This window comes from Myxine glutinosa, chromosome 13, assembly GCF_964187855.1.
Source record: "Myxine glutinosa chromosome 13, kmMyxGlut1.1, whole genome shotgun sequence".
NCBI lineage: Eukaryota > Metazoa > Chordata > Myxini > Myxiniformes > Myxinidae > Myxine > Myxine glutinosa.
The window spans coordinates 82745080-82760319 of NC_136273.1; the positions used below are offsets into that span (position 1 = coordinate 82745080).

General features: G+C 43.5%; 1 long non-coding RNA gene across 2 annotated transcripts in view; it reads left to right on the forward strand.

The window, feature by feature from the left end:
- The first annotated feature begins 1859 nt into the window (after positions 1 to 1859).
- LOC137438479 (uncharacterized) overlaps positions 1860 to 15240 on the forward strand; it is a 126264-nt gene continuing 112883 nt past the window's right edge. Inside the window, exons 1-2 of one of the 2 annotated variants that reach the window (XR_010986722.2) lie at positions 1860 to 1899; positions 11467 to 11597. This is a non-coding gene — a long non-coding RNA (uncharacterized LOC137438479). Of the gene's footprint in view, positions 1900 to 4580; positions 4606 to 11466; positions 11598 to 15240 lie in introns of those variants that run through there. The other variant, XR_013621166.1, reaches the window with a different exon arrangement.

The following is a 15240-nucleotide window of genomic DNA, read 5'->3' on the forward strand; positions in this document are numbered from 1 at the left end:
AGGTTGTCGAGTATCCTCACTCCCAGCCCCGGATTGGAATCGGACCTAGATTCCCTGATCGCTGGATCGACTCGACATCACCTGGGAGGCGTGCAGGAATCGGACATTGCTTCCCCGATCGCTGGATCGACTCGACGTCACCTGGGAGGCGTGCAGAGACATTGGGGGCAAGGGCCGTGAGTGTTGACAACACTGTTGTGGGTTAAGGTGGCGCCACCTATACTATAGATAAGGATTGTATGAAAGTGCTGGAAACGCATTGTGATTCCTGTGCGGGATTTGGGAATATATTGGGGTTTGTTCGTAACCCTTGGTGTGGCCTCGTTATTGATTGACTTATTTTCACCCAAGGACCATGCATCTTTCTGCTGGGGCTCCCCTTGAGGTTGACCCCGTAACAATACCCAAATCTCTTTGTTGCACCAATGTGCCAATGAGATTGGCCTTGGCCCCTGTAAATGTTGCCAGAAGGCGGGAGACTGATCGTTATGGGGGCCACGACATCCCTTATTTGGGTACGCGAGGGTAGTTTCCTCAGTAGTAGTAGTGGTGGTAGTGGTAGTAGTAGTGGTGGTGGTGGTGGTGGTGGTGGTGGTGTCTGCAGTGTTTAGAGTGCTGTACTGAGGCGGCATTATGATGCCTTGTGGCAGTGTATGATTATTGAGTACTGTGTCATTTATTTGCTCTCCTCTCTCCTTGGCTTTACACCACCCCCCCTATAGAGGCCTTTACTAGAGGGTTATATTTCTCTGATAGATCAATGGTTTCATTTGTTAGCCCACCCTTGCTCTTTTGTCATCCAATGATGAATGATGTTTGTGATGCTGTGTCTAATTTATCTTGCCATTTTCTCACACTTTTGAATTTGCTCCCCCCCCTCCCCCCCCCTTATTTTTTGAATTTTTCCCTCCCTTATCTCTCTTTAATTTCTTCTCATCATTACTCCAGTCACTTCTCGCTCTTTCGCTTCTTTAATAAATTCATTCAATTCCTGAATGTGTCCTGATTTATCCAGCTTGTGGTTTATCGGAAAAAGCGTTCCCGGAGTGATTGGACCGATGTTGTAATTGTCATGGCAGTGCACATAATGCGGCAAATGGCGTTGGTTCGCTCGGCCAATTGATTAACTGCTGCATAGCCGTCAGCACGGTTCCATATCTGCTCGTTCAACTCACTGGCACGGTAACCTGACTTTGGGCACGAAGATCTGGCCCGAGTTGAGCATTGCAGACGTTGTCCATGGTCTCTCTAAGACACACCGCCCTCATGGGGTTATCCATAGGCGATGTCCGTTACAATATATATTCACATGCATATCAGATGCACCGATGCATTGTGGTCTCCGTGAATCAGTTACATTTCAGTTTGGCATCTTGCTGCTACAAACCTTAGATGGTCACATGGCACGATTACAACCCAGTCCGACAAAGACGGTTCTTCCTCAAATGTGGAGTTTAGGGGCATTGTGGGAATTCTGAATTGCATCTGTTGATACTTGTCAATGTTGCTTCACTCTTCATGGAATTCCGCAAGGATGAGATGTGCATCGGTCAGTTTTGGCGACTCATTTTGATGTCTATCGGCCATCTCACCAGCCTGCCCTTACTTTGGCCACAATCTGCTGATCAAAGAACATTTGACGATTTATAACGTAGTGGCCTTCACATTCCATAATCTCTTCAAAGTCTCATTCAACCAACCATTTTGATTCGTGATGTCAGACGTGTTCTCACTGTCTGTACAGTTAGGACACATAAATTGTTCAGTCACCTGCACTTTGCACAGGAAAACATCGATTCTGCCTTCGGTGCACTTATTTTACTGTGGCTGTGATCACGTGCACCGAGCCATAGTTGGAAGGACAATGACCTCCTGGCAAGGACGATGCAGCAACTGCAGGTACTTGAAATTGATGATTTTTTAAAATTTTTATGTCTACTACTATTTGAGAAAAGGTGAAAACGAATTGTGTTTTACTTTTGATGAATAGTACTCCACAAACACAGAAACCTGTAATAGAATTCCTCAGTACCAAATGTGTAACTTGGAGGAATCAAAGTTTGGGAAACGGACATATGGAATTCCAGACTAAGATGAAAATTTTGCACCGATGGAACTCGAATCTGTTCATAGATTTCCAAGTGCGTTTCGAACCGCGTTAACAGCAAGTTAATCCACTAACAATGTGGAATTCGACCACAAACAAGGCTCTCTTCTTCATTAAACTGACCTTCATGCCACTCGACTAGAGGATGTTTCAAAATTGTTTTTCTAATGCAAGTTTATCAGGCATACCAACGGACGTTTCCACTAATGGTATACGAGCACGGCTTTATCTCATAAAGAGCAAATGCGTGTAACTCTAATGCAAGAAAATGCAAACTGCCATCGTAATTATGCTTTTCGCCCATTTCCTCCTTTGTGCCCTTTAAGGACCAGCTGTCTCTCATTATCACACCCTCGATGACACATCGTCATGGCACTCGAACCATCTCGCGCCTTCCCGAGGCACGTACAATCGTACATTGACGGGTTCACACATCGAGCCATGTGTCTCTCCTCCAGCTTGGTTCTCAGGCGTTCCTTTTACCAGGGCCAAATGACAACTATCGGGGACGCCTCTTCGTGGTGGTTGTACCCTCCAACGCAAGTCGGGTACAAATGATCCCCGTTCTTCCCTGCTGCCCGGATTCTTCTGGGCAGCGCGGTCACTGTCAGGGAGCCAATTGGTCCACATGGATCCCTTATTTTATTTTTTTTAATTATTTTTTTGTATACAAGGTCGAGGCTCGTGAAAGAGCTAGCATTAATCACACAAAAAGTCAAACCGACACATAAAACATATAATAAGGGGAGCGATAGACAAGATGTGGAGAGGGGGAGGACACAAACACAACATTTGAGAGCAGGGACATCGACAGATCTGTGGGAGGGAGAGGGCTTGGAGGGAGATGGAAGAGGTATAAAACATGGACACGGCAAGGACTTCCAGGAAAGAAGTTGGAATGTCAAAAAAGTGGATCTGGGGTGAATTAGCGGGGGTAGAAAAGATCAAGGTTTTGGATGGGGGAAGATAAGAGATGGTGGTGAACAGCTGTTTTAAAGATCTGGAGGGAGGGGTGGGATTGAAGGGAGTGGGGGAGTTTGTTCCAGGGGCGAAAGAAAAGAGGAATGAAAGAGTGAAGGTGAGCAGAAAGTCTTGATTTTGGCAGTTTAACCATAAGAGGGTTGCTGGCAGATCTTGTGCGACCTGCAGGAATATTTTGGGGACAGAGCACAGAGAGAGCTGGGGGTGCAAGGCCGGAGAGGTGTCGGTAGAAGACAGAAAGACCACCAACCTGCCTGCGGTGAGTGAGTGAAAGGCCCTCGGAGTTGGCTTCATCGCGGGAGATGAAGTTAGCTCTGTCTCTCCCTCTCCCTCCCTATCCCTCCCTCCCTCCCCTCTCTCCCTTCCTCTCCGCCCCCCTCCATCCCCCTCTCTCTCTCTCTCTCTCTCTCTCTCTCTCTCTCTCTCTCTCTCTCTCTCTCTCTCTAACTTGTCGTGGCCCTGACTTTGTAAAGGTGGGGGTACACCATCCTGGATGTGGCGGATATTTCGGTCGCTCCTGGGAGATCGATCGGCTATCGTATCGTGTGCTGTGGGCTTGTTCAAGAGAACTGTCCGTGGCTGGCTATACAACACCAACAACAACAACTCTGGCCAAACAGCTTGTGATGCTTACGGTCCAAAAGGGAATTTGTAAAAATTCCAAATTAGGTTGTTCCTGCACCTGTGAAAGCATTCCTACTATTCCTGTCTTCCCCAAAACTTTCTCGTTCCCTCCCATTTAGCCATCATCGAGCCCTTCTTCACTTCATTATCTTTATACCTTCCCACATCCCAAGCATTTGTCAAATTGCATCAAAGCTTTTGACTTCACTCACTGTTGGTTTGTGGTTTTGCCGGTATGTTCACGAGGTATAATCACAAGCTACCATGTGATAATTAACCGACAAATGGCATTTTTCCATTCGTGGCTCTGCCGCATCCACATCCCACAGTACTCCCCTGCGTCTGAGCAACACAGCTCACTCCAAACGGCGAATGCATCACAGGTAGTGGATGCACGATGGCCCATTACCATCCCATCTGCATTTATATTGTGGACATTAAAAGTCCCATGGTATCTCTAGAGTGCGCGATGTAAATGTGAATGGGACAGCTGCTTTGGTCGCCATCGTGCTGACTATGTGCTCCTCGAGAACGACAGGTTTTTAGTCCTAAGGTGTGTTTCCTACCCAAGAGCAGCAGCTAGTGGAGACGAGCACGCCATTAAATTGTCCATAACGCCATCCGCGGGCCATTCCTCCGTTATATGTCTTGTGGTTTGCTCTTTTGGACAGAATAGAGGAAACTCGGAATCTTTTGCTTCTCTTCTTTGGATTGTCAGAACTAAAAATGATGATCGCACATGCAATATGCCCTTCTCTTTTCCTAGGGCCTTTAACCCAAATATCGAAAGGGCCTTTATAGCCGAGTTCAAGCACTCCAGCCTCATGCGCACGTCGGTTGGTCCTTTCTTTCGTCCCAGGTGTGGTCTTGCCAGGTCTTGCTAATAATCCCAGGTGTGGTCTAACAATGTTCGAGTCTTGCCAATAACTCGTGATTTGCTTCAGGTTGTCTGCTCATACGCAGGTGCACAGTTTATATTTATGACGCGGTGAAAATGCTGTCAAAACACTGCTTGCTGTGGGCACAAGTGCCTGCATTGACAGATTGACGTATAATAAAATGTAATATCTAGATATAAAACGGAATGGAAAGGTTGCTGTTGCCAGTCGTGCACCATCTCTACTATTTCAACTGCACATGTGTAATGCTCGAGTCGATCCAAGTACGTTTTTATACCTCCGCCGGAGGCATGTTGTTTTCAGTTTGTCTGTGCGTCCGTCCCTCTGTGTGTGGTAGATTTTCGTTACCGCGATAACGTACAAATAAATGGCCAAAGGGATCAAAGTCAAACTTGGTAAATGTATGTATAATAATGTAACGATTAACTGATTAGATTTTGGGGTCACGAGGTCAAAGTTCAGAGTTTGTAATAGATTTTCGTTACCGCGATAACGTACAAATAAATGGCCAAAGGGATCAAAGTCAAACTTGGTAAAAGTATGTATAATGATGTAACGATTAACTGATTAGATTTTGGGGTCACGAGGTCAAAGTTCAGAGTTTGTCATAGATTTTCGTTACCGCGTTAACTTACAAATAAATGGCTAACGGAATCAAAGTCAAACTTGGTAAAAGTATGTATAATGATGTAACGATTAACTGATTAGATTTTGGGGTCATGAGGTCAAAGTTCAGAGTCTGTAATAGATTTTCGTTACCGCGATAACTTACAAACGGCCGAAGGGATCAAAGTAAAACTTGGTAAAAGTATGTATAATAATGTAACGATTAAGTGATTAGATTTTGGGGTCACGAGGTCAAAGTTCAGAGTCTGTAATAGGTTTTCGTTACCGCGATAACTTACAGATGGCTGAAGGGATCAATGTCAAACTTGGTAAAAGTATGTATAATAATGTAACGATTAAGTGATTAGATTTTGGGGTCACGAGGTCAAAGTTCAGAGTCTGTAATAGGTTTTCGTTACCGCGATAACTTACAGATGGCTGAAGGGATCAATGTCAAACTTGGTAAAAGTATGTATAATAATGTAACGATTAAGTGATTAGATTTTGGGGTCACGAGGTCAAAGTTCAGAGTCTGTAATAGGTTTTCGTTACCGCGATAACTTACAGATGGCTGAAGGGATCAATGTCAAACTTGGTAAAAGTATGTATAATAATGTAACGATTAAGTGATTAGATTTTGGGGTCGCGAGGTCAAAGTTCAGAGTCTGTAAAGGTTTTCGTTACCGCGATAACTTACAGATGGCTGAAGGGATCAAAGTAAAACTTGGTAAAAGTATGTATAATAATGTAACGATTAAGTGATTAGATTTTGGGGTCACGAGGTCAAAGTTCAGAGTCTGTAATAGGTTTTCGTTACCGCGATAACTTACAGATGGCTGAAGGGATCAATGTCAAACTTGGTAAAAGTATGTATAATAATGTAACGATTAAGTGATTAGATTTTGGGGTCGCGAGGTCAAAGTTCAGAGTCTGTAATAGGTTTTCGTTACCGCGATAACTTACAGATGGCTGAAGGGATCAATGTCAAACTTGGTAAAAGTATGTATAATAATGTAACGATTAAGTGATTAGATTTTGGGGTCGCGAGGTCAAAGTTCAGAGTCTGTAATAGGTTTTCGTTACCGCGATAACTTACAGATGGCTGAAGGGATCAATGTCAAACTTGGTAAAAGTATGTATAATAATGTAACGATTAAGTGATTAGATTTTGGGGTCGCGAGGTCAAAGTTCAGAGTCTGTAATAGATTTTCGTTGCCGCGATAACTTACAGATGGCTGAAGGGATCAAAGTAAAACTTGGTAAAAGTATGTGAAATGATGTAATGATTACCTGATTAGATTTTGGGGTCACGAGGTCAAAGTTCAGAGTCTAATAGATTTTGGTCACCGTGATAACTTACAGATGGCTGAAGGGATCTATGTCAAACTTGGTAAAAGTATGTATAATAATGTAACGATTCACTGATTAGATTTTGGGGTCAATAGATCAAAGTTCAGAGTCTGTAATAGGTTTTCGTTACCGCGATAACTTACAAACGACCAAAGGGATCTATGTCAAACTTGGTAAAAGTATGTGAAATGATGTACTGATTAACTGATTCGATTTTGGGGTCACGAGGTCAAAGTACAGAGTCTGCAATAGGTTTTCGTTAACGCAATAACTTAAGAACGGCTGAAGGGAACATGTCAAACTTGGTGCAAGTATGTATACTGATGTAAAGATAAACGCATTTGATTATGCGGTCAAGAGGTCAATGGCCACGTTCGGTAAAATTTGTGTTACTGTACTAACTTATGAACCAGTGATGGGATTTTGACCAAACTTAGTATAAGTATATATTATGATGCAAAGATGAATTGATTCGATTTTGGCATCAAAGGTCAGAGTTCATGTCAGGTAAAAATGTGATGCTTCAGAACAGCTGAAGGGATTGAATTCAAACTTGATACAAGTATGTATAATGATGTAATAATGCGGGTGGAGGCATATCGGTCGACATCGTGACGTCGAAGAGTGCCTTTGTAGTTTATTATTAACCTAGAACACTACTCAGGAGAGCGCTTACCTCCGCCAGGCTAAACAGTAGACGTGCAACAACGGAGAACGTTGCACACATCGTTCCTAGACTGAGGTGGAGCATTGCTGAATGACTGCTGAAAGTATGCACTGTTGCGCATGTAGTGCGAGGATGGAAATGGAAAAATGATCTACCACTACCCCTACCCTATTTTAATGGCACCAGTTACCCCCACCCTCTTCTGAGGTCAGCTTGGGAAAGTTTTTGGCTAAGTGTTTCACAAACTGGCAGACTAGGCCTGATGTTGTTTGACTGAAGGTGATTCCGCAGGTAATTTATTCAGTGCCATTGATGACTCTCATGCTCTTCCCGAAAGATAATGTGGGATCTTTAACATCCAAAATATGATTGCTGGCAGAAATAGAATACCCAGCTTAATGTCCATCTTAAGGGATAGTGCACTTTGTAATGCAACGCCCACCTGTCTGCAAAGTACCAATCGGACAGTTTGTAGTTATTTGGCGTCGGGAATCGAATGCCGATTAGATGCCTCATAGGTAAGTGTGCTGTCTCCACAACATCCTGTTGGTCACATTTATTAATTATAGCGCATACCTACGCAGAGCTCGAAGAGCGCAGGTCACAGTAGAGCGCATACCTCTGCCAGGCTGAACAGTTTACGGTTTGTATCCCACTGATAGGCCGGATATAGATTCGGATCTGAAACAAAATCGAATCGGCTTGTTATTGTCACCTAACCAACTCACCTACCACGTTTTGTCATAATGAGTACACAACTTTTTGAAATATCATGCTCTATATAGTTTTTGGCCCTATCTCCCAATGGTGAAGAATCACTTAAAAATTATTGGATCCAGATCCGGATTCGGATCTTCACCAAAATAGAATAAATTCTTCCTTGTCACACACACACAACCTGTCCATCAGGTTTTGTCCAAATCCGTCCATAATTTTTTGAAATATCGTGCTCTATCATTTTTGGCTCAATCCACGCAATGGTGAAGAATCACTTTAAAAATTCTCTGATCTGGATCCGGATTAGAATCTTCACCAAAATCGAATCAAGTCTTCCTTGTCATATACGGAACCTGCCCACCAAATTTCTTCCGAATCCGTACAAAACTTATTGAGATATCCTGTTCACAAACAGACGAACAAACAAAAAATCGGTTAGAGACCGAGGACTTGCTGGAATGTACTTTTTATTTATCGGCCATTTTGGACAAATATGGCGGCCGAACCATGTGACCGATGACGCCATCATTATTTGTTTTCTAAACTAATTTATTCCTACATTATGCTCAAGAAATTTCATCTTGATCGGATGAAGTTTTGAACTTGTCGAATTATGACGTCATAATGGAGACACCTATGACATCATGAACATATTTTATTCTCCATGGAGAGTTCTTTACAATGAGCCATGTCTCAATTTTTTCTATTCAGCACTTTCGGACATATAGAGGTGAAAAGTTTTTCGGTGTTTCCAAGATGGCGGCCGAACCACGTGACCGATGACGTCATCATTATTTTTTTCTCCACCAGTTTATACCGACATGGCGCTCAACAAATTGCATCTTGATTGGATGAAGTTTTATACTTGTCCAATTATTATTGAATTATGACGTCATAATGGAGGCCTTGGGCCGAGAGAGTTAAAAATTGGGCACAGTCTATTCCAGGGCAAGACAAATATGTGTGTAAAGTATGGCGATTCTATGTGCAACGATGTAGACGTAGTACTGCGCACAAACAGAGACAGACAGACAGACAAACGGACAGACAGACGAACCAACCAACCAACCAACCAACATTATTTCCCCCCCCCCCCCCCCCAAAAGGTTGCCATTGATCCATCAAATTGTCCACTTCATCAAGACTAAAATTGAGGATCTTGATCAAAGCTTGACCGATAGGATGATAAGTGCCGATATTTCAGTTGAAAATTAATGATTTTAGAAGTTTCACCTTGGGTTGACCTTTGACCATTTGATCTCAAAATAGTTGGTTTCCCAATTCAGTGAGGCACTATGCAAATGCTGTTAAATTTTCAAGTCAATCAGATGCAAATTGATGATTTTTAGATGAAAATTGATGGTTTTGGAAGTTTGACCTTGAGTGGTCTTTGACCTTTTGACCGCAAAAATAGTTGGCTTCCCTATTTAGTGACAATATGCAAATGCAGTTCAATTATCAATTCAATCGGATGAAAATTGACGGTTTTGCAGATGAAAATGGATGATTTTGGAAGTTTCATCTAGAGTTGACTTTTGATCTTTTGACCTCAAAAATAGTTGGTTTCCCAATTCAGTGATGCACTATGCAATTTTCTTCAAACTTCAGGTTAATCTGATGAACATTTATGATTTTTCAGGTAAAGATGTATTATTTTTCAGATGAAAATTGGTGATTTTAGAAGTTTGACCTTGAGTTGACCTTTGACCTTCTGACCTCATAAATAGTTGGTTTCCCAATTTAGTGACTCAATATACAAATGTTCAGTTTTCAAGTCAATCGGATGAAAAATGGCAATTTTAGAAATTCGACCTCCTGATGACCTTTGACTTTTGAGCTCAAAATCAATAGGCTTCTCAATTGTGACGACCTATACAACTTGGTGAAGTTTCATGACAATCTGTTTAGAATTGCGACCTGTAGGCTGGTGACAAACATACAGACAGACAGAATAACAAACGCAACCGACCAATATTCTTGAAAAATCTTCGATTTTGCAACAAGAAATATGTCGTGCATTGCACGATACTTGCAGAATCCCTACAATAAGTTGTTGGCCTTTGTTGCCCTCAAAAATACTAGGTGGTTGAATTCAGTGTCCAGATATGCAAGTCCTCTTAAAATTTCAAGTCAATCGGATGAAAATTGAGGATTTTAGAAATCTGGCCTATGTTGACCTTTTGGCCTATGTTGACCTCAAAAATACTTGGTGGTTGAATTCAGTGACCAGATATGCAAATCCTCTTCAAATTTCAAGTCAGTCGGATTAAAATCGAGGACTTTAGAAATTTGACAAAGTTGGTGACCTTTGGCCTATGTTGACCTTTTGACCCGAAAAACAATAGGCTTCTTGCTTATGACCAACTCTACCATTTGGTGAAGTTTCGTGAAGATCGGTTGAAAATTGTGACCTGCAGGCGACTGACATATAGACACACCAATAGACAGACAAATAGACAGAATAACGCACAAGACCAACCAATATACTTGAAAAATGTTAGTTTTTCGCAATAATGAGACAAACCGACGAAACAAACAGATAGACAAAGTTCATATGCATGCTTCATATCGGTGGTGAGGGTTGAGAGAGAGAGAGAGAGAGAGAGAGAGAGAGAGAGAGAGAGAGAGAGAGAGAGAGAGAGAGAGAGAGAGACAGACAGACAGACAGACAGACAGAGACAGACAGAGACCGAGAGAGAAAGAAAAAGAAAAAGAATGAATCAAAAGTACCCCCACATTTTTTTAAGTCATTGATAGATGGCCCGTGGGTTTTTTTGTTTTTTTTAAGTATACATAGTCGAGGCTCGTGGAAGAGCTAGGACTAGTTAATTCCCCACCTAAGTTAAACGTAGATCAGGGTGCAACAGAAAAAAAGGGACAGTAGAGAGAGGGTGAAAACACCAAATGCGGAGATGAAGGCAAAGCCAGAGGGAGACTTGGACAATGAGTGTGGAGACGATTGTGGGGCATTCAGGTGTGTGTGCGTGTGTGTGCATGTGCGTGTGATTTCAGAATGATGAAATTAATTCTGGCTAAAAGGATGACGATGGATGAATAAAATATGGATAGACAAACCATATTTAAAAACTTTGCCAGAATTATCGGTAGATACTTTATCGCCTACCGCCAAGGCGTTCCTCCGAATAGGTTTCAACCCGTGTTAGATACAGATTTGGCAAACAGGCAGAACCTGCCTGCATATAAGCTGCAACAAGTTGGGGGAAAATATGGAATGTACAGAGAAATTATTTTAAATAACCTTTTATGTTATTAATAATCATTAAAAAAAAGTTATTTTAAATTTTCATGTTGATTTCGATGTTAGCTTTTGGTTACCATATAATGTAAAGTGGCAATGATGTGCTGTACCTTCAGTGGAGAATGGACATAAGGATTCCATCCGCTCTCTATAACCATCCATCAAACCATTTTGTGCTGATTGTAATTTTGAACCATGTGGTGCTGCAGAAATCTTATGACTCCATGGTGCACTTCCTGCTTTGATTTATTTGCAGTGGCAACCAAGAGGTCAAAACGGTCATGCTGTGGCTGGGAGTATCCGGGAGTGCCGAGAGGTCTGTTTATTTAACCTCTATGGTTGATGGACCTGCTGAGGAGGTGTTGGGGTTATGGTGAGCTCGGCACAGTAAGTGCTCCCCCTTCTTGTACACATAACCTCTCCCTTCTTTATCATTTTCAAATCGGTTTATTCTTCTTTTTCTCTCGGTTCCATCGAAGTATCATGGGGAGTGGTTCCCTGAAAGATATGCCTTCATGCATTTTACACAATGATCCTTTGTTGATATACTGGTGGAGTTGTTTATTTTAATTTGCAAATATGAATATACACCAGTGTGACTCCGGCGCGTTCCACGTGCCTCACCACACGTCGTTTCAGAGGGATAGGCATCTTTGACCATGTCTGCTACCTCAGGGCGTGAGGGATGGCAGGAATGGTGGATGGGGCTTAGTGGTGGTAATGGTGGGTTGGGGATCGTGGGGGAAGGAGGAATGGTGGAGGGGGGATGGGGTGTATGGTGATGGATGGATGGTGGGGGAGACTGACCAAAATTGGGTCTTCAGGGACTTTTGGATCTTCAGGGTATTTTGGGTCTTCAGGGTATTTAAGGGTATTTGGGGTCTTTTAGGTATTCTGGGTCTTTAAGGGTCTTTTCAGTATTTGTGGTATTTTGTGTTTTCAGGGTATTTAAGGGTCTTCAGGGTCTTTTCGGTATTTTGGGTCATTTATGTATTTTAGGGTCTTCGGGGTCTTCAGTGTCTTTAAGGGTGTTTTTGGTATTCAGGGTGTTTTGGGTCTTCGGGATGTTTTGGGTCTTCAGGATGTTTTGGGTCCTCGGGGTGTTTTGTGTCTTCAGGGTGTTTTGGGTCTTCGGGGTGTTTTGGGTCTTCAGGGTGTTTTGGATCTGCGGGGTGTTTTGGATCTGCGGGGTGTTTTGGGTCTTCTGGGTGTATTGGGTCTTCGGGGTGTTTTGGGTCTTCGAGGTGTTTTGGGTCTTCAAGGTGTTTTGGGTCTTCGGGGTGTTTTGGGTCTTCGGAGTGTTTTGGGTCTTTGGGGTGTTTTGGGTCTTTGGGGTGTTTTGGGTCTTTGGGGTGTTTTGGGTCTTCTGGGTGTTTTGGGTCTTCGGGGTGTTTGGGGTGTTTGGGGCTTTGGGGTGTTTTGGGTCTTTGGGGTGTTTTGGGGGCTTCTGGGTATTTAAGGGTATTTGGGGTCTTTTTGGTATTCTGGGTCTTTAAGGGTCTTTTCAGTATTTGTGGTATTTTGTGTCTTCAGGGTCTTCAGGTTATTTTCGGTATTTTGGGTCATTTAGGTATTTTCGGGTCGTTGAGGTCTTCAGTGTCTTTCAGGGTCTTTTTGGTATTCAGGGTGTTTTGGGTCTTCGGGATGTTTTGGGTCTTCGGGATGTTTTGGGTCTTCGGGATGTTTTGGGTCCTCGGGGTGTTTTGGGTCCTCGGGGTGTTTTGGGTCTTCGGGGTGTTTTGGGTCTTCGGGGTGTTTTGGGTCTTCGGGGTGTTTTGGGTCTTCGGGGTGTTTTGGGTCTTCGGGGTGTTTTGGGTCTTCGGGGTGTTTTGGGTCTTCGGGGTGTTTTGGGTCTTCGGGGTGTTTTTGGTCTTCGGGGTGTTTTGGGTCTTCGGGGTGTTTTGGGTCTTCGGGGTGATTTGGGTCTTCGGGGTCTTTTGCGTCTTCAGGGTATTTAAGGGTAGTTGGGGTCTTTTAGGTATTCTGGGTCTTTAAGGGTCTTTTCAGTATATGTGGTATTTTGTGTCTTCAGGGTCTTTTCGGTATTTTGGGTCATTTAGGTCTTTTAGGGTCATTGAGGTCTTCAGTGTCTTTAAGGGTCTTTTTGGTATTCAGGGTGTTTTGGGTCTTCAGGATGTTTAGGGTCTTCGGGATGTTTTGGGTCCTCAGGGTGTTTTGGGTCTTCGGGGTGTTTTGGGTCTTCGGGGTGTTTTGTGTCTTCGGGGTGTTTTGTGTCTTCGGGGTGTTTTGTGTCTTCGGGGTGTTTTGGGTCTTTGGGGTATTTTTGGTGTTCAGGGTCTTCATAGGCTTTTGCGTCTTAAGGGTCCTTTTGGTTCTTCTGGGTCTTCAAGGGTCTTTGGAGTATTTTGGTTCCTCGGGGTATTTAAGGGTATTTTGGGTCTTCATGGTCTTTTAGGTGTTTTGGGTCTTCAAGGTGGTTTGGGTCTTCAAGGTGTTTTGGGTCTTCAGGGTGTTTTTGGTCTTCAGGGTGTTTTGTGTCTTCAGGGTGTTTTGTGTCTTCAGGGTGTTTTGTGTCTTCAGGGTGTTTTGGGTCTTCGGGATGTTTTGGGTCTTCGGGATGTTTTGGGTCTTCGGGGTGTTCTGGGTCTTTGGGGTCTTCAGGGTCTTTTGGGTCTTCAGTGTGTTTTGGATCTTCAGGGTCTTCTGGGTCTTTGGGGCCATTCGGACCTTCAGGCTCTTTTGGATCATCTAGGCCTTTAAGGGTATTTTGGGTCTTTGGGGTGTTTTGGGTCTTCGGGGTGTTTTGGGTCTTGGGGTATTTTGGGTGTTCAGGGTCTTCATAGGCTTTTGGGTCTGAAGGGTCTTTTGGTTCTTCTGGGTCTTCAAGGGTCTTTGGGGTATTTTGGTTCCTCAGGGTATTTAAGGGTCTTTTGGGTCTTCATGGTCTTTTAGGTGTTTTGGGTCTTCAAGGTAGCTTGGGTCTTCAAGGTGTTTTGGGTCTTCAGGGTGTTTTGGGTCTTCAGGGTGTTGTGTCTTCAGGGTGTATTGGGTCTTCGGGATGTTTTGGGTTTTCGGGATGTTTTGGGTCTTCGGGATGTTTTGGGTCTTCGGGATGTTTTGGGTCGTCGGGGTGTTTTGGGTCTTTGGGGTATTTTGGGTCCTCAGTGTGTTTTGGATCTTCAGGGTCTTCTGGGTCTTTGGGGCCATTTGGACCTTCAGGCTCTTTTGGATCATCTAGGCCTTTAAGGGTATTTTGGGTCTTTGGGGTGTTTTGGGTCTTTGGGGTTTTTTGGTTCTTCAGGGTGTTTTGCGTCTTCAGGGTATTTTGGGTCTTCAGGGTCTTTCCCTCTTCAGGGTCTTTTGGGTCTTCGGGGTATTTTGCGTCTTCGGGGTGTTTCGGGTATTCAGGGTCTTTGGGGCAATTTGGGTCTTCGGGGCCATTTGGGTCTTCGGGGCCATTTGGGTATTCAGGGTCTTTTGGATCCTCTGGGCCTTTAAGGGTATTTTGGGTCTTGGGGTGTTTTGGGGTCTTCAGGGTCTTTGGTGTCTTCAGGGTCTTTTGGTTCCTCTGAGACTTTCAGGATATTTGGGGTATTTTGGGTATTCGGGGTCTTTTAGTTCTTTTGGGTGTTTTGGGTCTTTTGGGTCCTTTGGGTCTTGAAGGGTATTTTGGGTATTCAGGGTCTTTTGGGTCTTCGTGGTATTTTGGGTCTTTGCAGTCTTTAAGGGTATTTTGGGTCTTGGTGGTCTTATGGGTTTTGGGGGAGTTTAAAGGGTCATCTAAGGTCTGAGGGGTCTCAGCAGTTTAAAGGGTCAAAAGGTATATTCCAACAGTACGTAATTAAGAGTTCACGGACTGTGTTTTGGGTGTTAGTATTATTTGAAGAAGAGGAGGAATAAGATAAAGAAGAAGACGTTTTGGTCACAAATAAATAAATAATGCGTTGCTATCTTTATAAAAAACTCTCTTCCTCACTCGCCCTGCATTGCCCTCTCTCCACCTCACCCCCAGGAATACCTTTGGCTACGGCTTCCCCTTCGCTCCCACCTTTTGTTCATATGTGTGTTT